Source organism: Pinus tabuliformis, chromosome Q (genome assembly GCF_031772625.1).
Source record: "Pinus tabuliformis cultivar Carrire ecotype Pingquan chromosome Q, CPIR1, whole genome shotgun sequence".
Lineage (NCBI taxonomy): Eukaryota > Viridiplantae > Streptophyta > Pinopsida > Pinales > Pinaceae > Pinus > Pinus tabuliformis.
In genome coordinates, this window is record NC_142296.1 from 235560854 (window position 1) to 235587784 (window position 26931).

At 38.7% G+C, this 26931-nt stretch overlaps 1 long non-coding RNA gene and 2 pseudogenes across 2 annotated transcripts in view; 1 reads left to right on the plus strand and 2 right to left on the minus strand.

Moving 5' to 3' along the window:
* Nucleotides 1-1986: 1986 nt before the first annotated feature.
* On the minus strand, nucleotides 1987-4617 carry LOC149219059 (arogenate dehydrogenase 2, chloroplastic pseudogene; annotated as a pseudogene).
* Nucleotides 4618-7273: 2656 nt separating this feature from the next.
* Nucleotides 7274-8907, minus strand: LOC149219060 (uncharacterized; annotated as a pseudogene).
* Nucleotides 8908-9114: 207 nt separating this feature from the next.
* Nucleotides 9115-26931, plus strand: part of LOC149219061 (uncharacterized) — a 32168-nt gene continuing 14351 nt past the window's right edge. For both annotated transcript variants that reach the window (XR_016249207.1, XR_016249208.1), the window contains exons 1-3: nucleotides 9115-9160; nucleotides 9339-12019; nucleotides 12315-12375. This is a non-coding gene — a long non-coding RNA (uncharacterized LOC149219061). The remainder of the gene's footprint in view (nucleotides 9161-9338; nucleotides 12020-12314; nucleotides 12376-26931) is intronic.

A 26931-nucleotide genomic window follows, 5' to 3' on the forward strand; every position in this document is an offset into this window, starting at 1 on the left:
CATAAAATCAGAGTTATGGTATCTCTCAAGGTGCCTCATGAAGAACACATTGGAAGAAGGATTTGCATGGCTGATCCTATGTCTTGGCGAGCACGATGAGCAGAGGGAACTGTGAGGACCCTGATTTTGGCATCTTGATTAGGTCATTGGGCACTTTGATGCGTTGAGCCAGGATCTTATGAAAGACGGTCTTATGAATATGGATGCTTGGATGCGAAGGACCCCTCCTCATCATGGATTGGGTAATTTAATGCATATTACCCATTTAATGCAGTAATTTAATTTTTTTAGGCACTTTCGATATGCTATTTGCGGAGGTAATATTTCAATGTTCTTACAATAGGAAACATCTAAACGTTCAAGTGTGCTAATGTTTCCCAGTGTTTCGCTAGAGACGGTTAAATTATAGCGCCAACTCAAATCAAGATATTGAAGACGAATTAAATTACCAAAAGAACCTGGAAGCATCTACAACTGTAGGGAGTGAGACAGACCTATGTCTTTTAGGTTTATTAAATTACCAAAAGACTTTGGAAGCACCTGCAAATGAGAAGAGTGAGACAAATCGATGTAATCCAAGCTTATTAAGCACCCAAAGGAATCTGGCAATGACTTTAGATTTGGGCAACTTGTTAACTCCAATCGTTTCAACGACACCAAATGACAAAATTCATCCAACAAAGTTTTAAGATTAATCTTATGGAGGACAATCAGTTCGAGGTGCTTAAGGTACCCTATTGATTTTGGTAACTTTGAAAGGGAGAATAAATAACTAACTGTCACAACAACAAAGGTGCCTGCAAAATGTTTCAGGGTTTTAATCGTAAGAAAGAATTCGACGATTAGCTTCTGCAAAACCATTTAAATTAGTTGCAGATCCTACTGTGCGAAATCAATAACGAATAAACACATACTTTAAATTGCCAAAATTTTATTTACCTGATATCCGGATTGCCACAATGATTTCAATTTCTTCCCCCGCACTTCTAAAACCCTAAGGTTCTTCATAGGTATCCAAGAAGGCAGAGAAAACCAGAGGCATTTATTCCAGCGAAGCCATCTAAGGTTTGGTAATCGCACCCTCCTCAAAAATCGCTCCACCAAACCACCTTTACTATCAAGAAGTTGCAACTTCTTCATAGCAATGCCACGATAAGCTGTATTGTGGCAAAGCTTCTTCACGCAGTGCTGAAGTAGCTGGTGACTCCAGCTTTTGTAGCATGCTATTTGAGAGCTCTTGTCATCGCTATCTGGGTTATCAACATTAACCTATGTATATCTAATCAGTGTGAAGTACTACAAAACTGAGAGGGGAGGGTTGAGATCTCACCCATTATATGCGTCTAGATCGAAACCCCTTATTTCTGCAACACGAGAAACGACATCTCTCCAGGTTTGAACGCTAGTGGAGTCGTATCGCGGTTTCCTTTCACCAGTTTGCGCGATTTCTATCCCAATTTCAGTGTCAGAAGGGTTTTGGGGGCATGAGGATACGGGGGATGCCATTGCCAATGCCGATTCGACTATACAAACAGAAATTGGAGCCCGTAAACTGAAACAAGCATAAACTCCACGAAACTATAAACGGAAACAACCATAAACTCCATGAACTCTCCCGGAAGCTCAACGCACAGATGTCAAGTGGAAAGTGAAACGTTTTTTAAGGTTTTTTAATGTTTTAAAACATTTTTTATTAAATAAGACGGCGGATTTTTGTTCAATCGTCTAACAAAAGATCTAATGGCTACGATTAGGACAGAAAGGCATTTGGGGGAGTTCATTTCAGAGGGAAATGCCTTACGGCGTAATAAACAAAAGATACAAAGCATTGTGAAAGAAATCTCTAAAAATGTTGCAGTCTAAATACCTCCAAGAAGTGGCGAGGAGCAGATAGAAATTATAAATCCCTATTGAACTTTATTAACTACATCAGATAGCCCCTTAACGACATTAGACAGTTCATGTATTTTTTGCTTATCGGAAGAATTATTTGAATTGTGGAGAATTTTGCATTTCAGCAAATGCTGAAGTTTGTTGAGAAACTTTCTCACTACTAATCCCTTCAAATAATTGTTTTCTAACTATTTCGTGCAACTACCCTACAAACTGTTTCTTTAAAGCATCGAAAGCCATTTCCAATCTCTCCTACTATTATGTTGCATTGTTATTATACATAAATAAACCATAATAAAGATCAAAGCTATTTCCACAAGTGTTGTCAACAATTTTGAGCAATGCTTCATAGCTTTTAATATTAATTGGAGTAGATTCTAAGTTCGACTTGGATAACATCCTTCCCGCAGTTTAGGTTTTAAATTGACTTTCAGCAGCATGGCGATCATGTTCAGCACATGACATCTCAACCATCTTGCATCTTTATTTTGCAAATATATCGAAAAACTTATAACAACATTCTACTCTTTCTTCTTGGCCAACTCTAACCTTAGTCACAAACAAAAGGAAGGCCACTCCACCCAAACTTCCCACTCTCGAGCCCAAACATAGGATGGATGCACAATATATGAAATTCTAGAGGTAATACCTGTAGTTTTTAAATTAACTTTCAGCAGCATGGCGATCATGTTCAGCACATGACATCTCAACCATCCTACATCCTTATTTTGCAAATATATCCAAAAACTTACAACAACGTTCTACTCTTTCTCCTTGGCCAACTCTAACCTTGTCATAAACAAAAGGAAGGCCATTCCACCCAACTTTCCTGCTCTCAAGCTCAAACATAGGATGGATGCACAATATACAAAATTCTGGAGGTAATACTTATAAAAATAGATTGCGGCAAACTCTTTGACAGAAATTACATCTGCAAAAAATGTGTTTCTCTTCTGTCTTTGAGTTGGAAATGACCTCAACACAGACTGTGTCGCTAGAATAGATGAACATAGATATATCACCTCAGGAACACTGCAAATCCTCTAAGAAGGTTCATGTAATGATAATTATGTCTGAGATGAAAATGATGGACTACGTTTATCAGGCTTTGGTTCAATGCAGATAATAGAACGCTAGATTTATGCCTGCAAAAGGGGGGTGTTGGTACAGTGTCCAGCATCCAAAGGCCCTTTAATAGCACTTGCTTCTCCAATCAAGTCTTTCTTTGTCCATCCAAAGTGGGTACCTAAGTCCCATACATCCAAAACATCACCCAAGAGAGCTTCCCCAGGGCCCAAACCATCTTCAAGCGCAAAGTGGACTCTCCAACTATCCTTCAAATGAAACCCAATGACAAGCAAAACCCCGCAAACAGGGGATAACTTATCAAATTGCTTCCATCACTTCAAAGTAGACACTTCCAACCTTTAAAGGCTATTCTAAATGTGTTTGCCCCACAGGTCATACAAATGTCTAAGTATGAATATGTGGGGGCTCAAAAGTGGGTATTTAGCGTCCAAATAAATAAACCATGCCATCAAAACCTCAAGTTTTCATTTAAGTGTGTATATATGGACCACAACGCTGCTCCTACACCTTTCATCATGTGAATTTATTGACAAATCAACCCTGACTTGACATTGGCTCAATTTCTTCTAGGGTTTGGATCAATATTTTCTTTATTTTAGAACTACCCCAACAGGTTAACCACATAAATTTTAAATTAACTTATCATATTTCTTCTGTCTAGCTCCAAACTTTTATTAAATTTAATTGAATATCTCCCAATCTGAGGTCAGCTTCAAGTATCATTGCATACGTATATATATAGGCATGACAAGATTGATCTTGCATTTAAGTTTCAAACCAGATTAGTTCCTTCTGAGTTTTCTGAGTAAGCATAAACATAGTGCACCCTTTATTCTGTTTGAAGATGGATGATTTATCTCCCAACAACAGTGGACAGGTTAATACCTTTCCTTTTCTGAGTTTATGGAAGATCTTGATTCTTAACTGATATGAACCTGTTTAGGAGCATTGCCAACCAATATTCTGCCTAAGGAAAACTTATCAGCAAAACTGTCATGCTTCTCGGTATTATATAAGTTAGCTGGGATCTCTTCGTGCTTGAGCTGTCTGCTTGTTCTATAAGTTACAATATGTCAATCAGCAGATTGCACAATAGTTTCTCCACTTGTTGCAACTTCAACTACCTCTGAAACTTCTAATGAACTTCAATGTTTCTTTCCTTCTTTACATATAAACTGTAAAAGTAGTAAAACTGCACGCAGCTCATTGGGATTGAGATGTTGATACCAAGTTGCTTGCTGGATTTGTACCAACAGGTTCATTGCACTGTCAAAAGTTGGAGTTTCCCAGTCTGATCTCTCTTAGAATCCTAACATATGGAAGATATAAACCTGGAAACTCAAGGGCAAATGGGGCCAAATCTAATCCAAGCTGCACATAAAGAACACTTACTGTAGTAATCCTGGTGTCATTTGCAACCGGTATAAATGATTCCTTTTGTAGTTCCAAGATATCTGAACTTGAAAGTGTTCCCCAGATATTGTCCAAGTAGTTTGACATCACCAAGTGCCTATAGACTTTGTACCTATAATTGTAGGCCATTGTGCAAGTGTCTTTTCCTTTCTTGTACATTCTAACAGCATCTCTGGTTCTGAAGCCGTTCATAATCATACTTTGCATAAAATGCAAAGCCATCCATCTCATCCACACCTCGTTGACAAACTTCGTGCCCTTCAAAGAAGCAACTAATGTGTTTTCAAACTATAAGTTTTTCCCAGATAAGACATAGATATTAGGATCAGAATGCATTTGTGATCATGTTCATTCTTTTGTTCAAACTAAGGCAAACCAAACTTAAACCAGTAACTCTTCATTCTGCGGCCCTGGTACACCAATTTTATAAACATAATGAATACCTTAATATGGGGTTTTTTTATTACCCCAATTTTATATAAGACAAAATCGTGGGTAACAGGATACTACCATGATTTTCTGTGACAATAAGAGTTGAAAACTCTCTTGGAATCTAGTGTTTCATTATTTGTCCAAACATATTGAGATCAAGTACCACTTCATCAGAGACAGTTCAAAAGAAGGCAGTGGTGTATCAGCAAGTTGCTGACATTTTGACTAATACCCTAAAAAAGGGGAAGTTTGAAATGAAAGAGCAGCATGGTGTGGGGGATAACACTTTTCTTGCTAAGAAGGAGTGTTAGTTTACCTGTGTAGCTCGAACAGTGCTCCAGCGAAAGTACTCATTCCTTCAGCAGACTAGCCCAGACAGCTTTTTATATAGCAGAACTTCTGCAGCAGCAATGCACCTCTCTTCAACAATCTGTAGAATAAAGTGAATATGCACTAATACTAACGGAAGAGACAAAGAGATAGGGGCACCACCTTCATTCTATTTCAGTCTTAATTGCTTTCCTAAAGTAACAGTGAATCCTATTCTGTTTTTGTTTTATGTAGTTTAGCATGCTCTAAGATACAGGATGCAGTTCCCTAGGTAGGCAAGGGCACTCCTGCATGAGGAGATCCCAGGCTTAGTGAAGGGCACAGATCCCTAGGAAGGCCGTCCTCTATTTTTGCTCAGTTATCCCTCCAGATAAGTGCACTAGGGTTAGGGTTCTCTTCTGCCAACGAAGGTCCTGTTGTGCATGCATCCAGGTTCATTGTATCCCTCTTCTTTCATAGTACATAAAGAAGACACAAGGCACACGATTTGATGGTTAGAGAGTTTGAGATTTTAGTTGTATTTTCATCTTTTGTTTTCCAGATTTAATAGAAATTACGTATGCTGTTTTATGTGATATGAAATAAAAGTTTGCTATTTTATTTTATAGTAGCATGTGTTTGTAGGTTAGAGTACTACGTAGCAAAAATTCTCATAGGTGTTTTCCAGCATTAACGATTTATAGGCTGGAGGTTAGTTTTAGAGTACAAAATCTACTCACCGTGATCTGATTCTTGACAACCTTCTTGTTCACCCTTATCAATTCAGGCAACACTATACAAGTTATGTGTTCATCCCAAGCTTTTGATCAGAGAATATTAAGCCTGGACACTCATCCAAAGGTGATTTTTCCATGCGTAACTGATAATGTTTAGGATGAAATTGTTCTTCGTCTGCCCATTGGCCAGATCGTGTACTTTTATCCTCAATGCATACTCTAGTTTGAAATTAATGGTATCCTGTGGCAACCTAAATGAAAAACAAAGCCCTAAATAATTCTTCCAAATATATCCTAGTTATTTCAGCTTTACTCGAGAAGAACTAGTATTTTATTTACTTCTGAAAACTGGGTTTACAACCTAGGCAGTACAGAGCCTGATTTCCCAAACTAGAATGAAGATATGAATGGCATGTGTGGGGCCCTTGCCCATGACAACAGAACAGGGAAATCTGTTAAGCTTATCTGTCCATCTTTATCACTTATACTTAGAGGCTAGGAAGGTACAGGTCATCCGATATAATACATTTCTGCTACCCCTGTATTGCAGATTATGTGCATAAGCAAAAAGCATCATTCAGCAATAATATACACACTCTACACATATAAGAATCCCTCGAAAATATCGGAAATGATATATCATTAGATGTTAAAAGATTGTAAATCCCCATATTTGGTACAAAATATCAGAAAATTGCAGTATCTTTCATGAATTTTCTTGGATGCTTCCATTTCACATATCTACCACGCATAAACGTTAAATGAGGATACCTGAGTCTGATGTTGTACTTGGGAAGCAAGGTTGTTCTTCTCAAATAGATTCTGAAAGTTATGCAGAGCTGTCCAGATAGGAATTGGTTGGTAGATTTTGTACTACTTAAGAGTTTACATAGTTCTAGATTAGCGTGTTGAGAATTTGGTGGTGGAATTATTTTGCCCACAACTGATTCAAACAAGACTTGGAGAAGTGATGCCATTACAAAGCCGATACATAGAATTAAAGTGTCTAAAAATTGCTCCTTTTTTCAGTTGGGGACCAGCTCTTTCAGAACCCAGTATATTGAAATCAGGCCTTTCGTATACTCTGTTCAGATTTTAGAGGGGGGTTTATTTTGCCCATAATTGATTCAAACCAGATACAATTAAGTCAATGCGATGGTGTGTATTAACCCGTTCAGAAAATAATGCCCATTATCAAATAGATACAATAAATTGGTGTCTTGTCATCAGAAAATGCATTACGCTGTTTAGCTACCACTTCTATGTTTTCATCACTGTTGTTATCATAAAGAAACCACCTCTGGACACCTACATAGCATGGTACATGATCCATTCTTTAAGAAATGGAGCTTGGTTCCAAAGCATTGTGCAAGCACAGACCTGATGGAGAGGCCTAAACATCTGCACAGGTTTTGAGATCATCATGGATTTAACTTCAACCCTATCTACAGATGGAAGTAAACCACTTCTGGATCTCCATATGAAAGCCTTCATCCCTTCAATTTCATGTATTCTAAGCCATTAGGCTTCTCACATCTGATCACTTGAGCAGCCATCAAAACCTTGGTTGTTCGTCAATAGACCTATTACTCGCGGAAGTTCTCAATGACAACAACATATTTTTTGGACAAACAGAATGCTTGCTTATTGAGGCATTAAAACCAAAATACTGTAAAAAGTTTTCTGCAAAGCCTGTCAATGTTTCCAGCATTGAAGAAGATTGGACCATGTAAATGAAACAAGTTCAGCTCAATTAGGCACCTATGCCATAGACTGCTTCATATGAATGAATACGACAATGTTAACAAAGAATCACCGCCATGTTCAAATTCAGACAGAATAGACACAATAAGATGATTATGGAAGGATCCAGCAATCTGCTACTGAAACAGAAACATCTGAAAATGACTTTTTGTGGATACCAAGACTCCAATACATGTAAAATTGATTTTCACCGGCAAACATCTTGGCGAGGTGCCAGATGCAACAAGGCTAACAACATAGGCACAAGGCCTCGTGTTCTGTATTAAACATTAACAAAAATTACAGGAAATTCATATGCTTGCCTTTCCATAATCGAAAAATATAACCATTTAAAGCAATCGGCCTAAAAATTGCCGAGTACAATGATATAGCCCAAGGCCTTCCATGGGGCTGGGCTATTTGCCCCTCCTTTCATTGCGGGATTGAATCCTCTGTAACATGAGCTGCTGCTTGAAATTATGAATGAAATTTTCAGCCATTGCATTCAGTTCGTCCGTGGATAGGCCATCTGGGTTTGTGCCATCTTCAGTCCAAACACAGTTGGTCATATCTTCATTATCAGGAACTTCCAAGACGTTGGATGCGGCCACTTTAGATTTGTTCATTCCCACATGAGAAAAGCTTTGGGTTGGCTCAAGTTTCAACCAGAGGAGAAAAATCATGGGATTTTCCTGAAAACTGAGGCGGAAATGGAGGATCAATCGGAGGAGAAAATTGATGGGTTTTTCTCAGAAACTCTGGAGAATTTGAAGACTCAACCTGCGGAGAAAAACGATGGGTTTTTTTGTGAAAAACCTGGTGGGTTTGGAGCCTTACCCTCAGGAAATTTATGTTTTTTCAGCCTTGAAATTTATGTTTTTTCAGCCTTGAAGGCTCAACCAGTGGAGGCCTAAATTGCAGCTCCTCTTCTTCTTCTTCAAAATTCTGTCCATAAAATTCTGTCCATGTTTATCAAATGTAGTCCTACGCATATTGCCAGCTTTCTTATTATTATTGCCATTGGCGGAGGACCTCTGCTGGAGGTGACTGCAATAGTCCCAATGACCAGATTCAATAACACAAAAAGCATTGAAGGGGTGAGCCAAGTGTGCATCACATTGCATACCTCTGGCAGGGACTCCTTGAGTGGCACCATGACAAACCTTGAAATTTCTATGGAAGGAAGCACGAACCTAATGCAAATGGGAAGGAGAACAAGACCCACAGCAACAATTGCAGGCTTGCTGGGCTCGTAGTAGCGCTCCATCAAAGGGACCAACAACCCGTAAACTTAAACAGCCATAAACTCCAAGAACTCTCCACAGATGTCAAGTGGAAAGTGAAACGTTTTTTAGGGTTTTTAAATGTTTTAAAACATTTTTTATTAAATCAGACGGCTGATTTTTGTTCAATCGTCTAACAAAAGATCTAACGGCTACGATTAGGACAGAAAGGCATTTGAGGGAGTTCATTTCAGAGGGAAACGCCTTACGGCGTAAAAATAGAGTTACTTCTTGGTATTTTTCCTCGCAGGATACGAAGGCGTAAGTTTTTTCATCAACGGTGCTCTCTGTATTCAATACCTTTTATTGTTCCTACCATCTTATTTTTCTATATTGGTAATCTATATCCTTAATTTCTATATATATATATTTTTCTTTTCTTTTCTTTCTGTTCCCACTTTCACATATTCTAATACCTTAATATATTATATCTGGTTAGGTTGAGATTTGAACCAAGGAAGGGATTGTGGGTTGGGGATGGGTTCTCCATATGTCTGGACATGGCAAGCGATACGTTTCAATTTACTGTTCAGAAGTTTCATTCTCTAAATGATATGGCTGGAGATAAATTTTAATTTACTAGCGTATTCCTTTAGGTATTTTTTTGAAGTTTCATTCTCTAAGTGTTATAGCTGGAGATACATTTTAATTTACTGCTTAGAAATATAGGGTATTCTTTCAGGGATTTTTGTGAAGTTTCACTCTGTAAGTGATCAGTTTAATTTTTTTTGTTTGTTTTAATCCTGTCGCGGTTTGAGGATCAAAATAGATCAGTGGAAGCTTCACTCTGTGAGTAATTAAGTATATTATATGTTCTAAGGTAGTGGGTTGTGTATGCTCTATAACCATATGCGCTTTCTTTGTAAAGGAGCGCAACCTTTTAGTCGTTGATAACAGGAACGTATGATCCTATGCTTTTCTCTTCACCGAAGAGGATCTGCTTCTGGTTGATTAGATCTGAAGATGGGATGTTAGACGCCACAAGTCCGTTCACACCATTGGAAATTGTAATTGAAAGTATTATCTGAATCATTTCCCCTCCTTCAACGTTATTGCTTCGCTTGTTTAGATGGTTTACATATTCAGTTGTAGGGCTCAGTGGCTGCATAATCAATATAAAGGGGTTGTGGTTGAGTATTTGTTAGTGTCATTTTTATTAGTTGTGAGTATTTAGCATTGGCGCTATTGGTCCTTGACATGCTTGATTTGAGAGATGATTGATCCTTGGGCTGCAGGGCATTTCATCTGAATTTAGAATTCGACCATAGAAAGCGGAATGATTCTTGGAAACTTCTTCAGGACGACTTAATTAGGGATCTGTTACAGTGTCTACATAAGGGTGTTTGGTGTAGAGTATTTGTTGTGTTGTTTGGCATTAACGTTGTCTTTAATCATTGCAGAATCCTTCGGCTGCAGGGTAAATATATTTTTCTACATTTGCTAGTTGGCCATAGATAGCAGAATATTCTCTTGAAATTTCATCAATACACAGACATCCGAGAAAGTATCTCAGGTCTATAGATCTAAAACTCCTTTTGCGTGCGTACTTTCTAATGTGAGTGTGCAGTTTATACTGGTGCGTCTATTTATATTTTGGTGACATTACATGATTGCTCCACAATCTGCAGTCCTAGCATAAATTGTGCAGGTCAGTGGATTGGAAGGTGGGTTAGAAGGCATTTTTGGGTCGAAAAAGGTTTTCTATTGAGCTCTGATGAGTGGTTTATAGTCACAGTTATATGTTCATGCTCTTTGTTAGTTGGAGATGCAATATTATATGATCCATTCATGTGAAAGTACTCCACTATCTACAGCCCTGGGCATAAATTGTGCAGAATAGTGGATTGAAGGTGCGTTAGAAAGCATTTTTGGTTTGAAAACATCATCCAAGAGGTTTGCTATTCAACTCCGATGAATGGTTTTTAGTTACCGTTATATGTCCATGTTCTCTGGTTGTTAGAGGTGAAATATCATATGAGAAGACGATAAGTAGGGCATAATACGTCGGGGTTAGTCCTTCAGAAGTTTTAACTGTGTTGTTTTAATACTTCTTTTATCATCGTATAGTGATGTGTGGTTTGACGGTAAGTCACATGGGTTATGCCTAGGCAGACCGAAGTTCAAATGTCATTGAGTACATTGACCTGCTGTGGTGGCGGCTAGAGGGGCGGATTCCCCTTTCCCGTGAGTCTGCTCTTGCTAAAATCATAGAGACTTAGTATACCCGACTTGCAGGTGGTTGGTTATGCTCTTGGTGTTAGAGTGGCAGCGTTGAGGTTTGATCCTGGGTCTCCCTTAGATTAGGCCAGACAATTACCGATTCACCATGTTGTATTAAAAAAAAAAATACTTCTTTTATCACCAGCCCTCCAACAATCTTAAGATAATCTGTCAATTGACGCACTTGGAAAACCCTAACGTCTGTCTCCTGACAGTTCTTGCAGGCACACGAGTTGAATATAATACTGTTTACTCCCTCTTCTGATTCCCTGCCCTTTGCCTTTGGGTTGATGGCGTCATTTCTTAATTGGAAAATGGGGTCTTTCTTCAAATATGGGCGATAACCGTATTGATGTAGTTCAGATAAAATCTCACTGCACCCAGAAAGCACCTGGTACTCCCTGGGTAACATACCGGTTAGTCTCTCCCTCATCCATAATTCTGACTCCATCCACGTCAGTTCTGTCAGAATGAGTAAGTGGCAAAATAAATAGAAACTAATTACATTCTGCATTGATTGAATCGAATTTAATCATATTTATAACGGAACTGAATCAAATTGCCGAATATTCGAATTTTTCAGCCTGATTCGACCGAATTTGGTAACTAAGGAGGATCTGGCAAGATTTTGCCGTCAATTGCATCACCTACTCACATTGTTGCATGTTCACAAGTTTAATGAGGATTCATTGTGCTTGTTTGCTTTTGTTCTGTTTCACTGGTGTGCATGTGAAATAAATGGCTGAGAGAGAAAGCAAGAGCTGGAGCATACTAAAAAATGTTTCTGAGGAGCCACGAGGGAAGGAGAAATATCTTGAGGCAGATGTGTTTCTGGGTTGTTTGATGGTGGAACCAAACCAGCCAACAGACTTTGATTCCTCTTCTAGTTTGATGGATGAGGTGAGGAGATCTGGGTTTATTTGTTGAATTTAATTTAATTTATTTATATTTTTGTTGAATTTAATTTAATTTATTTATATCAATACCAATTAGCATAGTTAATTTTCTTGTTTTTGTTTTAATAAAAGTTAAATATTTCTAGACATTTTTGGTTAAGGTTATTCATTTATTTCTTGTTTAATGCTTTTCTGCAACTATATAGAAATTACATAGCGAGTGCAAATGGAAAAAAAAAATTTGTTGGCTGAAAGTGCTTTGTTTGCTTATTTCTGTCTGCTTCGAGCTTCTCCATTAGGATACAAAGAATAGTTCTAAGGGCGAAGTGAACATGGTTGCTGTGGAACAATATTCCTAAGGTAACCTACAACAATATCTTCTCTCTTGTGTCTTGTGTGGTAGTAATATTGTTTATTGTATTATTTTGTTTTTAGATTTAAAAATTTGGGGATAAATATACAAAAACTATTCTAAAGTTCTAGCTAAGTGATTATATGATGAATATTACTTTAGCATGTGATTAATGACAGATGACATATACAGATTCAAAAGAGACCTTTGACAAGCAAACATGTAGGCATGTTTCATCTTATGGTGTTTATAACTTGCCTTAATGACTCGTTGATTAGTTCCACATATTGCAACTACAATGAAACATAGACTCAAAAGAATCTCAAGACTTAAAAGAAATTCGAGGAAAACAAGCAGTTTGACCTTTTATATACTACAATGAAACATGGATTCAAAAGAGACTCGAGGCAAACAAGCTATTTGACCTATTTTTATTTTAGGGTGGTTGTATAATCTTGAAATTCAAGAAACAATCCCAACAATTTTGGTTGAATCTAGTCCCACATGTTGCATATTGGGTTTCCTCCAATAAAATCTATTCATGTAAATTGGGGCTATATGTAACACAATGGAGTGAAGTTGAGTTTGTTCCAGATTACATTCTTTTACACTTAGTCTTACTCCCCAAGAAGTCATTTCCTCTAGTAAATTAGTGAATTAAATAATGAAGGGTGAAGCATTAGAATGAGAAATATTTTGATAGTTTCTGGTCCCATCTGTAATCAGAGTATTTAGGTAGTATTGTATTTATGTAGTATTTTTTTTTGTAGTGTGCCTCCTCTTAACACAAAATGTTGAGATCAATGAATAAATTAGAGTTTATTCTTTAACACAAAATGTTGATATCAATGAATAAATTAGAGTTTATTCTTTTGTATTTATTGATCTTTATTTTCGGTGGCTGCATTGGTCTGACATTTACATTTCTCCCCTAATTAATATCCCTTTCATTTCCACTGTATTTTTCTGTTGAACATTTGCAATTTTAATTCTGGGTTCTTCAGCCATAGTCGCACATTATTCTATGCAGATTTAGTGCAATATTATTTACTCCCTATATTAGAGGCACCAGGAGTTAAACATGAAACCTCGTCCTCTCTAAAAACTACCCCATGTTTGTCAAAACTATTTTAATTTTAATTTTCAATTCTAGTAATAAAATGCCTTAGAATTCTAGTAGTAATTAATAATGCCCAAAAAAAACAAAAAAAATGATAGTTAGCCAATTTATTATGAATGTATTTCTATAATAAACAAACAATATTTATTTGAAAAATATTATACATGTTTCGCAAGGTAAAAATAAATATTAAAGTTCATGTGAAGGTCAATTTAAAAATAAAACCGTCATAAAACAATTCCTTGATGGACAGGGGACAGGGTTACCCGTTAAATTTAACCCCTACCTGTTAGCATTCCGATAGCTTGACAAAGTGAATGAAAGAGATCCCTATTGATAAGGCATATTAGATTCCTTATCTTTCCGCATGGACTATAATACGGAGTAAGCCCTGGGCTACCATTTTGTATAGATAGCTTATCGCCTCGGGATCCTTTCCCAACCCCAAAATAAATGTTGATTGGGATGAAGAAAGCCCTTTTTGGTGAGTCAATCTATGACCCTATCTATAGGGACTTCTATCTTTATGGCACCCTCGTTTTTCTCCCCAAAAGGTAAGACCAAGTTTTCTCCTAAGATACACCCGAATTTCTTTATCAGTTTGACTTGAAAATAAAGTCCGCCTAACTCAGTTTGAAGAAATTGGATAAACTGGGTTAGTGTATCTCGCACAAGACAATACAAATTCACTCTAACGCCAATTGTGTAGTCATCAACATAACACCCATATGTAAGCCCTCTCTGTTTACAGATAGACAGGGCGAAACCATCCATTTCGTGAAGCACCACATTCATAAGGAGCGGAGAAAATACCACTCCCTAGGGAATACCTCTATTCGTAGAGGTATAATTTTGTCCTTTATCATCCAAAATAGGAGTAGATAGGAACTTCATTATTAGTTCTAAGAATAGGTTGTCCGATATGTGTTTCTCCAGTAAGCGAATTAATGTCAAGTGTTCTATTTGATCAAAACACTTTCTGACATCTGCATGCATGATTCGTTTTATCCCGGTCCACCTTTGTACTTCTGCAAAGGAGTGAGTGCTCATGGATGGGCAAAACCCGTATGAAACTGGAAGAAAGATGCGTTCGCATATTGCTTCCAACACATTGGTGATAGACCTGTGCACAACCCTATCAATTGGTGAAGAGATCGTTATTGGCCTTTTTTCCATCGATTTGGGCTTCAGAATAAATATTCTATGCATTGGAGAAAATTCGAACGTGCCTTTCAGTAATGCACAAGATATATCAGCCAAGCGCTCCTTTGAGATACCCGAAATGGTTTCATGGGTGATTGCGGGAGCCATCAATCCCGGGTGAGCTTGTATCTCTTCGTAAGCTCTAACTAGATTATCTAGGTGTAAAAACACTGCATAACAGATGGGTCCACCATCCTTGAGAGTCTTGTCATAACAAATGACACGACAAAGTACTCAAATACGAGGGGGTACAACTTAATTGATTCATCAATTCACTTAATATGGTTACAACCATGAATCAAACAATTAGAGACCACCTTGAAGCTTATAAGGGAAGGAATGGATCACGAATGATATCTCGTCATGGCCTTTCGCCTTTGGAAGCGTCCTTACCCTAGAAAGTTATCACTTACTTTCCTTCTAGCGGGCGGGATACCCTAACCTTCGCTATTGGTATTACCTGAGCATAGCAATTTTAGGTACTGTGACTCTTAGAGGTAGAAGGGCGAGTGACTTTGTACCTCTCCATTCTAAAAAGAAATAAAATATCTAATAAGAATAGGAATACAACAATTTTTGGATAATGAAAGATCTCTCTAATATGACAAAATAGGCCTTCCCATCAAACCAGCAACACCGACAAACCCGCTTTACAAAAAACATCAATCAGACATCTTACTTATCCTGTGAATTTAAAACTCACAGTTCTTACAATGGATCTGAAAAGCCTCTACAAAATACCACCATTTGGTACCAAAAGACCAGTTAAATACAAATTTCTTTTTGTAGCTGAAACAAGGGTGCCTCCTCTGAATTCAAGTTAAGTTAAGAAACCCTCTTGCAAGAGAGAACCTTCATTAGACAACTTATCCGCTTGTGCCTTGAATTCATGGTATACATGTGAAAATGAAGTAATTTCAAAAGAGGCTTATATTTCTTGGACAATCTTCATAATTGGGAGCAGAATGAAATTACCAATGTTCCATCTCCATAGGCTTGAATTTTTTTCAATCCTCTTTCCTCTGCAATTTTCAACAAAAGCCAAGGGGTACAAAATTCAGGTCGATTGTTTGAACCTTGGCCAACAACATAGATCAACTTAAGGTAGCTCATAGAGTCAAAACAACCCCTGCTCCACATATACCAGGGTTTCCTTGACTTGCTCTATTGAAGAAGCCTCAAGGCCTTTCATGGTCAATACATGGCATTAAAAAGATTCTAGGAGAAATATATTTGAGAATTACTTCATTATCAACTCAAGCCATTGTAACCTTTCACGCTACCTCTGCAAATGTGATAACCAAATCCTGAAGGGTCATCTGATTTCGGGTTCCCCAAATCCCATAAGAAAACAGGTAGGCGAGAACCTTATATGCTACTGTTGCCTTATCATATAACCAGTCAAAAATCCAATTAACCAAAGCCATCTTTTCCCATTTAGATTTTCCCACTATGGCTTGAGTAACCTCATTCCAGACTTCTCTAGAAAAAGGATAAGTCACATATAACTGATCCATAGTTTTCTCACTACTCTTGTAAAATATACATCTGCCTGTCCCTACTTAGTTCCTCTTCTATTCATTATCCAAGGTGAACAGTTTATTGGCTAGGGCTAACCACAAGAGAATGATGCAGATTAGATCTAGTGAATAAATCTTGGAGGAGAAGAGTTTAAAAGAAAGAGCCAAAAGAATAAAAATCCTATTCAACCCAGCCACACTAGAATAGGTGCAGAAATTATATAAGCGCAGAATTTTCCATAAAAGATAGGAAGTACCTAATCTATTGGAAGGAAGAGGAAAACATAATGAAAGGAGAAATGCATCAAAAATAAATTCGGTGCTAAAAAATCTCAAAGAGGACATTGACATGTATGACCCAAGGTCCACTAGAGAAAGTGGGAGAGGTGGGGGAAAGGGGAGGTATTCTCTCGACCATGAGTCGTTGGGTGAGAATGATTTGATCCAATCTTCTTCTCATTGAAATATGCAAGGAGGCTACTTGTTCTTGGGGATCAAGTCCTGATGATGAGTCTTGCTCTAGACTCGAAACGTCGACAAGAAAAAGATGAACACTGTGGATTATCCGAATTCTATCTCTCAAAAACCACTCCACAGAAACCTGCAATCCAAAATTATTGTGGATTCTTTGGGTTGATTACGTTGGTTCTTGTTAAAGTTGTAGCACTCTTGAACATTAAAGTTAGGAGCCATTAATGTTTAAGTCACATTATATGGTGAATATGTGATCAATGCAAATACAATATCAATACTCATGTTAGAGGTTAAGTGGTTAAACTACCTAACAAGGAGGGGTGATATAAAGAAGTTAGATATGATGAACAATGTGTGTGTTGGATATGTAAGGATGAAACTTTATCATCAAATATTTTATATTCTCTGTCCATAATTGTCTTACGTCTATGTGTGTGCCTTGACCATATGGCCCTGATCTTGGTTGAAGATTATTCCCTTGAGATTTTTTGTTTTTGTTTGGATCACTATTTTTTTTGATGATCGTGAGATTTTTTCTGACCTCTAGAAAACACCTCTCAGTTTAAGTACTACTTGTGTCTCTAAACTTCCATGATGGATTAGTGTACTGCTATGTTTGTTGTCATTAATGATTTTCCTGAGCAAATAGATACATTTCTGTAATAAATATCCAACTTACAAATGTTTTTGCATGTTTAGATAGATACATGATGGATTTGGCTAAACTGATAAAGAATCTTGGCACAATAATGAAAGAGATTTACACTAATGATTGACCTCATCAGTGGAGAGGAACTTGTTGTAATAAAATATTGAAAAACTAAACATTGTCTTTCTTATATTATTGATGGTGAATACTATATAGGATATACAAATATAGTTCACCGTCCAATTGTTTTTTTGGCATTGTTTCCATTTGTGTTAGATATGAAGTGCTTTTCCCTATTTATTGCTTGATGCAAAACCAAACTTGTATGCAGTTTTTTTTCCTTCAGCAATGGCCTCAATTCATTACTGCATCTCTTCATTAGTTGCTACTAGTTATCACAGTTGAGGTAATCCATCTCAAGAATTGTAAAATCTCTCTAGTGAAATTTTTTTAAACCAATGGTTGAATTACTTGTGTCTGGTGTCGAGGAATGAATATGCATTATGTAGGTCCATGTAGGAGATATGAAATGCAAATCTTTGCACATAGGTTGGTTTGTTTGACAATTTACCATATCTTTAATGTTTTGGGAATTCTATAGAGAATTTTGTCCTCGCAATACAAGGTTCCATGTGCAATTTTGAAGCTATAGTTGTTTAGTGAAATCTTTAGAAATTTTGATATATCTCGTAAATTTTTAATTCAGTTGGGAAAACAACATTTAATTTATAACCTAGAAGCACCACTTGAACTGAAAAATTGTATCAACTTCAGGTTCAAATGGGCATGCCATACACATAATGCGGTGGGGTTTTTATCAACCACTGAATGGCCACACAATTGTGATTTGTTAATGGCCTACCATAATCTCCACGTAGAAATAGACAACTTTTTTTATTAACTAAACACAAAGTTTATTAACTTCAAACATGCTTATTTGATTGAAATATTATGTTACCGGCAACAAATGCTAGGGCCTGAGGAGGAATTATGTTAGAATGAGCAACCTCAATTATCTATTAGTAGTTTGGGACTTTAGAAAGGTATGTGATTTAAGATTTATTTGAGACGATTTAAGAGGGTCCATGAAAGAAAAAAAAATATTTTTGGATTTAAAACTACTTCCAAATTTTTGTGATGCTTGTTTTCTTGAAGTAGATCCTCAAGCGTGTGATTTGTTGTTTTTTAAAGAGAGTGTAATTAAAATCTCACATTTGAGAACTTAACGAAAGCATTGAAGACTTTCAAATAAAATATTACACATTTTTTATCAGTGGACTTTTGTGTCTAGAAGATATTGTCTTCAGTTGTGAGAGTTTGCATTCTACATAACCATTTCAAGAAGATGACCGATAACCATTTCAAGAAGATGATCGATATTTTGATGTTTTCATTTGGGTTATTGCTTATTAGAAGTCTAAGCTTGAAGGTTTGCAAGATTCCATTGCTAAGGAAGTGGATTTGAAATTCGATGAAAGTTTGGACAATGATGTGTGGAAAATGGCATTGTTCACATCTTTTGAGAGGAAACAAAAAGAAGAATAAGAAAATAATCTTAGAGGTGATGAAAATAGGTTCAGAAAAATTTGACAATCATGAACTCAAACAATTTTTGTGGGACTTGTAGTTCAATACTACTGTAATCCACTAGGAAAGTCTTCTGCAACATTTGGAAATGAAGTGTTGACTTCATGTGTTGTGAATATTGGTGCTAAAGTTGCATTTGTTTTGTGTATTGAGGATGGAGTCGCTATGCTAGCAATAGGTACGAATCTTTGATCTGGTGGGGAAGATATATCAAGGTCTCCTTGATCACAATTCTATCATGATGACCCTTAAGCAGGTCTGGTGTTATTTCTTATGTTGTTGGTGAAATAATCAATGACCCACATTATCACGTGCCAAAAAAATATAATGCGTTGTATTTGATAAAACAAGTACCCTCACAAAAGGAAAACCCTTTGTTACTAGTGCTAAAGTTCTATCATATATGCAATTGGGGGAATTTCTCAAATTTCTCAAAATATTTTAGAAATGAGTTTTCTTTCTATTTGCAGTGGATCTTATCATTCTTGTCCATTGTCTCTATAGATTTTGAAGCAACAATTCTTAATCCATCTACTTCTATGGACAATACAGATTAGATAGACCTTTGACTACTTATGAATCACTATAAACTCCACAATATTCACTTTGGGAACTTATATCTTGGACAATATGTTTATTGCTTGACAACCAAGAATCTTCCTATAAGCCAATATTATCACATAATAAGGCAACAAAAAATTATTTTTCTTTTTACTTCTGAAGTAGAATCATATCTTATTGAAATTTATGAAGTTTCTTTATCCTTAGGTTCATTAACTTTGTCACAATTGATGCAATGATAACACACTACAAAGCATGAGTGAAAGCTTCCATACCCAAAATTTTCACTGGGACGAAGTTAGAGAGCATATATTCTAGCCTCTAATGAATCCCAACACAATATAGGAGCATTGTTTCTGAATCCATGAAGGGATTTTCTCCACATTCCTTGGTAAACTTGTTGATCTACGACCTTCCCTCAAACATAAAATACCAACACTGGGTCCCTTCAACTACCATACAATATTCATAAAAATTTGGGTGAAGTTTGAAAATTGAGGATTATTAAGGTCATGCTGTGGTTAGTACAATTCAACTCCACTTTTTCATTCTTAACAAATATGTATGTGTTGATCCATGATTGCATGTGCACGAGAAGCATAGATTTTTTGTTTTGTTCGCTAGAATGCCTCAGCTAAGTTTGATATAACATCAATACAAGACTATTGTGTGAAGTGAATTCCATAGGTATTTTACACAAATTACAAAGTATATGAACTTTAGATAAGAAATCATTAATGTTTAGACAGTAAAGAAATGTATTTTTTCACATATTACAAATTATATGAACTTTAGATTGGAAATCATTAGTGTTTAGATAGAAGTTAGAGAAATATTATAGATATATAGTTAAATATTGATCAAAGCTCTTTTATTCCAAAATATCTACATAGGTGCATGGGAGGGTAGATCGATGAGGAATCCCCTCCAAGCTTTCTTATGGACCATTCTTAACTCCTTTCACACTCTTGTATTCTCCTGTTATGAAGGAGGATCTACACAGGTGTGGCTTTTCCTTTTGGGGTTGGGCCAAGATCTCTGATAGATCACAAATTGAACCCTTTTGTTTTGGTTGTGGCACAAGAATTGATATAGTTTTTCTAAATAGTAAGGTTCCTACACTGCATGAAATTCATTGGATTTTATTATTTAGGGAAATCCAAATGATACATCAAGCACTTCCATCCCCAGTCCACGTAGTTGTGAAGTATTCAATCACTGCCACAAAGAGCAACAAACTGATCATGATATCCACTACCAAGAGAGATGCCAACTTGCTTGCAAAGTGCTCACTGTATTTGGAATGATTTTTCAATGAAATTTTCTTCCTTAGAAATAAATCACCATCTCCATATTTCCAGGACTTAAAATGTTAGGAATAAATTATGTTTAAATAGTAGGGTAAACAACAACTTGTATTCATTCAATTTGAAAACTTTTCATGCTCTATCCAACAAACTTTAAATCATTCCCTTACAAATTGGAATATCAAAACCCCAAGCAACATTTTTGGCATATCTGCAAATATCTTGATGTCTTGTGTAGTTTTCCCTGTTTTAATTGATACAATCGAGATGCTACTAAACTTTGAGGATGGACAATCCTTATTAAAAGAAATTATCAAGAAATTATTATTGCTCTTGAAATAGATAGATTCAACATTATTTTTTGAAAATATGACTAGTCAATCCTATTCCTTGGCATTAGTAAACTTGTGTGAGGATTGGTTTTAGCAAGTCACTTAAAGTGGAAATTGTTCAACTTAGAGTCTGCAGTAATACATGAAAGAACTCAATAAAAATCCTCAACAATTGATTAATTAATTAATTGTCTAATTAACTATATTCCAGTAACACATACATTTCAAGAACCAACCAGGAGACCTACTCGAAGCTTTTTTATTGACTCTTCCTAACTCCTTTCTCACTCTAATCCAGGTGGATATTGGTGGCCACCTGCCAAGTCCACCTAGACCCCCACCATTGTTTCTCTCAACATTTTCAGTTTCCTTAATTGTAGCACAACTTACTATTTTTAGCAGTTTTTCGGGTACTGAACTTCCGGAGCCGTTTTGAGGCCCTAAATGACGTTTTTTGCCCTTCCCAAAGTGGTTGTGCTCGGATAGATCTTTCTAACAAGCTAATATACGCGTCAAACGAAGATCGTATGCCAAAGTTACGACCCTGGGAAGTTGATGTACCAAATTACCCAAACGGGGCCCACAGTTTGGCGTTTCATCTTCTAGGGTTAGGTTTTGGAATGTTAAGGGTTTTCCATTGTTTCTCAACAATAAATAGGCCTTCGAGCCTCATTGTAACACAGTCCAGAGGCATGTAGCCACCACATCTCTTCTCAGAGATAAGCTACCATCGCCCTAGCTGGTTTATTTCCATTTCTGGTTGTAAGCATATTTCAGTATTTTCCATTAATGAAATGAAGTATTATTTCCGCTGCATCTTTGTGTATATGGTTATCTTTGTATTTCGTTGCTTTCCTGTTTAAATTTGGATCAGTGGTATCAGAGCGGTCTACTTTTTCTCTGTTTTTCTTTGCATGTCCCCAATGAGGTCGGGATATAAGGAGTTAGGGCTTGAACTGGTCGAACTTTTGCAAGGCCAGCTTCGAAAATCCCGACGGCCTCCCATGGCGGATGAGAAGAAAGATGAGGGGGCAGGAGATCCTATCAAAATCTTGCTCGAAGAAGCCCTCGAGCGACAACGGAACGCGATGATGGACAACTTTGCCCAGATCCTTCAGCGGCTACCCAGAAGCGACGCATCGGCTTCCAGTAGCTACTCTGGAAACGCCATGCCCTTTAAGGTACAAGTTAATTTTGAAATCCCCATATTCGAGGGTTAGATAGACGTAGATGCTGTAGATAAATGGTTAAATCTACTAGAGGGTTATTTTTCTGTTCTTGAATTTTCGAGTCGGGAAAAGATTGTTTTCGCTCTTCTCAAAGCAGCCCCCCACGTTAAGGACTGGTGGGAAACCTACTGCGAGCAGAAGGATGAAAGTACCGGCTCACTATTTTCAGCCGCACCCACCTAGAATTCATTCCGGGATGCCATCAAGGAGCAGTACTACCCTGTCGGAAGCTATGAGGATGAATACATAAAGTGGACCACGCTACGGCAGGGAAGGGGCCAAGACGTGCTGGAGTTCACCAATCTTTTCCATACCCTTCTCACAAAGTTGGGTATCAAGGATTCGGAGCAACATTGATACTCAAATACCGCGGCTGCCTGCACAAGTACATCCAGGAAGAAATACAATTCCTGAACATCCCCTCGCTCGGCACAACATACCGATATGCCGTCAAGGTCGAGCAAAAGTTTAAGCAAAAGAAGCGAGACTTTGGATCTGCGAATCCAAAGCAAGGGAAAGGTGCCCCTAAACCACAGAACAAAGGACAAAGCCAAGGCAGGGCAGCCCAAGACAACCCACCGAAGCTGCAAGCAAAGAACAGCCCCGCGAAGTCGAAAAAGGACACGGGAAAATGGTGTGAGTTCCATAAGAGCTCCACTCACAACACAAGTGAGTGTTAGGCCTGGTGGTTGAGCTAAAGGTTTCAAAATCAGATGCATGTTCCGACTCTGAATCAGAACCCGACAAGGGGAATGACAAAGGGAAGCAGATCATTGATGCGGATCCCAACGCCACTGTTGCTACCGCCAAGATCCAGAAAAGTGAACCCGAAGATCCAGAGGAGGAGGAGCGTCTCTTCCACTCCCAGATGTGGGTAAAGGGCTCCCCGCTACAGTTCATTGTTGATAGTGGGAGCCAAAAGAACCTCATTTCGGTAGAGGTCGTGAAGCGGTTGGGCTTACCGACCACAGCACATCTACAATCATACACCATCAGGTGGCTTCACCAAGGACGGGATATTCGCGTGAGCTAGCAGTGTCGCCTTCCATACAACATCAAGCCCTTCACAGATGAGGTATTGTGTGACATTGCTCCCCTTGAAGTTTGTGATGTATTATTAGGACAACCATACTTGTGGAAGTGACATGCTGTGTATGAATCAAGGCCCCGTGCTGTTATTATTACATTGGGAAATAAGTTGTACAGGATATCAGAGGTAGCACCGCCTACCGCTATCTCTTTGATTACTGCAAAACAATGCAGTAAGCTAATTTCCAAAACCGGGAAATTTGTGTTCCTGATGATACGCCCTCAAGGAAAGAAGAAGATGGTGGCCGCGACCTCCAGACAGGGCCCCTCCGCACGACAACTACAGATGAACAAGGTCGTGGAGGAGTACGAGGATATCTTCACCTCCCCCGCAGGGGTTCCTCTGCACTGTCAGGTCAAGCACTCCATCGATCTGACCCCAGGTGAGCCGTTACCCAATCGACCAATTTATCGGCGCTTCGTTCTGGAGAACAATGAAATCAAGAGGCAGATTCAGGAGCTCCTACAGAAAGGTCACATCCGTCCGAGTTCATCACCTTGTGGGGGCCCGATCGTGTTGGTACAGAAGAATGATGGGACTTGGAGACTCTGTATTGACTATCGGGCGCTTAACAAGATCACTGTCCATAATAGGTACCCGATCCTGCGGATTGATGACCTCCTGGACCAACTAAAGGGGGAAAAATATTTCAACAAGATCAATCTGAAGTCAGGATATCACCGGGTACTAATCGAACCCTTTGATGTGTGGAAGACTGCCTTCAAAGCCAAGGAGGGCCTTTTCGAATGGTTGGTTATGCCTTTCGGATTGACGAATGCTCCTGCGACCTTCATGAGGCTAATGGATGACATCTTGCGGCCATTCACCAACTCATTTGTAGTGGTATACTTGGATGACATTCTAATCTTCAACCAGAGTTGGGAAGAGCAACTCCACCATATCCGACAGATTCTCCAAACACTGCGGCAACACAAGCTATGTGCCAATTTGGAGAAATGCACTTTTGGCATAACCCAAGTTCAGTATCTGGGGTACATTATTGATGAACAGGGGGTGCGTGTGGATCCAGCCAAGATCCAAGTCATTCGAGATTGGCCATCTCCAATCACTTTGATAGAGCTCCGCAGCTTTCTAGGTCTTGCAAACTTCTACCGCAGGTTTGTGTTGGGGTTTTCTCATATCACTTGGCCCTTGAGTCAAGTCACCAAGGGAGGAGCCAAAGCAAAATTCTTTTGGTCTGAATCTCAACAGAATACATTCATAGAGTTGAAAGATCGCCTCTGCACGACACCAGTGCTCGTGTTACTAGATTTACAACAACCATTTGAGGTCGAGATAGATGCCTCTGACTATGCTATTGGGGCAGTCCTTACTCAACACGGGCATCCAGTGGCATATCACAGTGAAACACTTTCAGACATAGTTCAGAAGTATCCCACTTATGATAAAGAGATGTATTCCATTGTGCAGGCCTGTTGACAATGGAAGCATTACATTTTGGGGAAGGAAACGGTCATCCACACAGACCACTGACCCTTGCAGTTCATACAGACCCAAGGGAAATTGCAGAATGATCGCCATCAGAAGTGGTCTACATACCTACAATAGTTCCATTTGAATATCAAGTATAAGAAGGGCAGCACCAATAATGTTGTAGATTGCCTTAGTCGACCACCGATCATGGCGTTAACCACCGTGCTCAACTCTTGTGGGCATGAGACTTCTATTGGCCACTTCTCTACAAAAGCGACCCAGAATTCGGCCACACATACCAGACACTCTTGGAGGGTCGGCATGTTCCAAATTTTCACCTCCAGGATGCCCTGTTATGCCACCTAGGTCACCTTTGTGTTCTTTCAAGTGAGCATGCCAAGATGATTTGGGAAGCACACTACAGTCGTGCTGTTGGGCATTTCGGGGTCGAGAAAATGGTGGTATCACTGCAAAAGTATTTCTATTGGCCAAATCTTCGACAAGATGTTGGGAAGTACATCAGATCATGTACTGCCTGTGCCATTGCCAAACCGACCATCAAGAAGCAAGGCCTCTATGCCCCACTGCCTACCCCTAGTCGACCTTGGGAATCCATCTCCATGGATTACATGTCAGGCCTTCCTTCCACTAAGCATGGAAATGATTGTGTTTTTGTGGTCGTCGACAGGTTCTCGAAGATGGCTATTATGGCGGCCTGCAAGAAGAATATCACAGCAGAAGCCACTGCTAAACTCTTCTTTGAACGAGTGTGGGTGCACTTTGGGATCCCACAGTCTATCATCTCAGATCGGGACAGTCGGTTCCTCAGTACATTTTGGTCCAGTCTCTGGTCAATGCTGGACACCAAACTCACTAAGTCCACAGCTTTCCATCCTCAAACTGATGGCCAGACAGAGGTTGTCAATAGGATGATTGTGCACATTCTGCACATGTACAACTCAAAGCATCTACACACATGGGACGAGAGCCTCCCCTATGTTCAACACAACTACAACCGAGCTCTTCACAACTCTACTAGCCACAACCCTTTTCAGGTGGGCTTGGGATTCCAGCCACTATGCCCCATTGACGTGGCCATGCCACTTGTAGCTACTCACATAGATTCAGCTCATGTCCAGTCTGAAACAGATAAGGCAACCATCTTCATTGAGCACATCCAACATATTCGCCAGAAGGTCCATGACATTGTGGAGAAATCAAATGCCAAGTACAAGCAGCGACATGATCAACATCGGGTGCCACACCAGTTTCAGGTGGGCGACAAAGTTTGGTTGCATTTGCAAAAGGAACGCCTTACTGGAGCCTATCGGAAACTGAGACCACTCCGATATGGTCCTTACACCATTACTAAGGCTGTGGGAGACAATGCATTTGAGCTCAACATTCCCCCATTCCTTGGCCTACACCCAGTGTTCAATGTGGACCGCCTTTTGCCATACTTTCCACCATTGCTAGACACATCCGACATTGCAGAACAACTCACACCCACAGAATTAAATCCAGATTGCATGGAACAAGCTGCAACTGATCGGATCATGGACACACAGATCAAGAACACTCCCCAACAGAATATCCAATTGTATCGAGTTGTCAAAGTAGGCCAACTCCTTCACCAAGGCAAGTGGCTCACTAGGGACCAAGTTCAGCAAAAGTTTCCTCATCTCATGGAGGAACTCAACGCAATGGGGACCATTGCTTCTTAAGGGGGGAGGAATGATCCAGGTGGATATTGGTGGCCACCTGCCAAGTCCACCTAGAACCCCACCATTGTTTCTCTCAGTCTTTTCAGTTTCCTTAATTGTAGCACAACTTACTATTTTTAGCAGTTTTTCAGGTCCTGAACTTCCGGAGCCATTTTGAGGCCCTAAACGACGTTTTTTGGGAAATCCGGGGGCAACATGGGTCCATAGACTAATGTTTCCCTCCCCAAAGTGGTTGTGCTCGGATAGATCTTTCTAACGAGCTATTGTACACGTCAAACGGAGATCGTATGCCAAAGTTACGGCCTCGGGAAGTTGATGTACCAAATTACCCAAA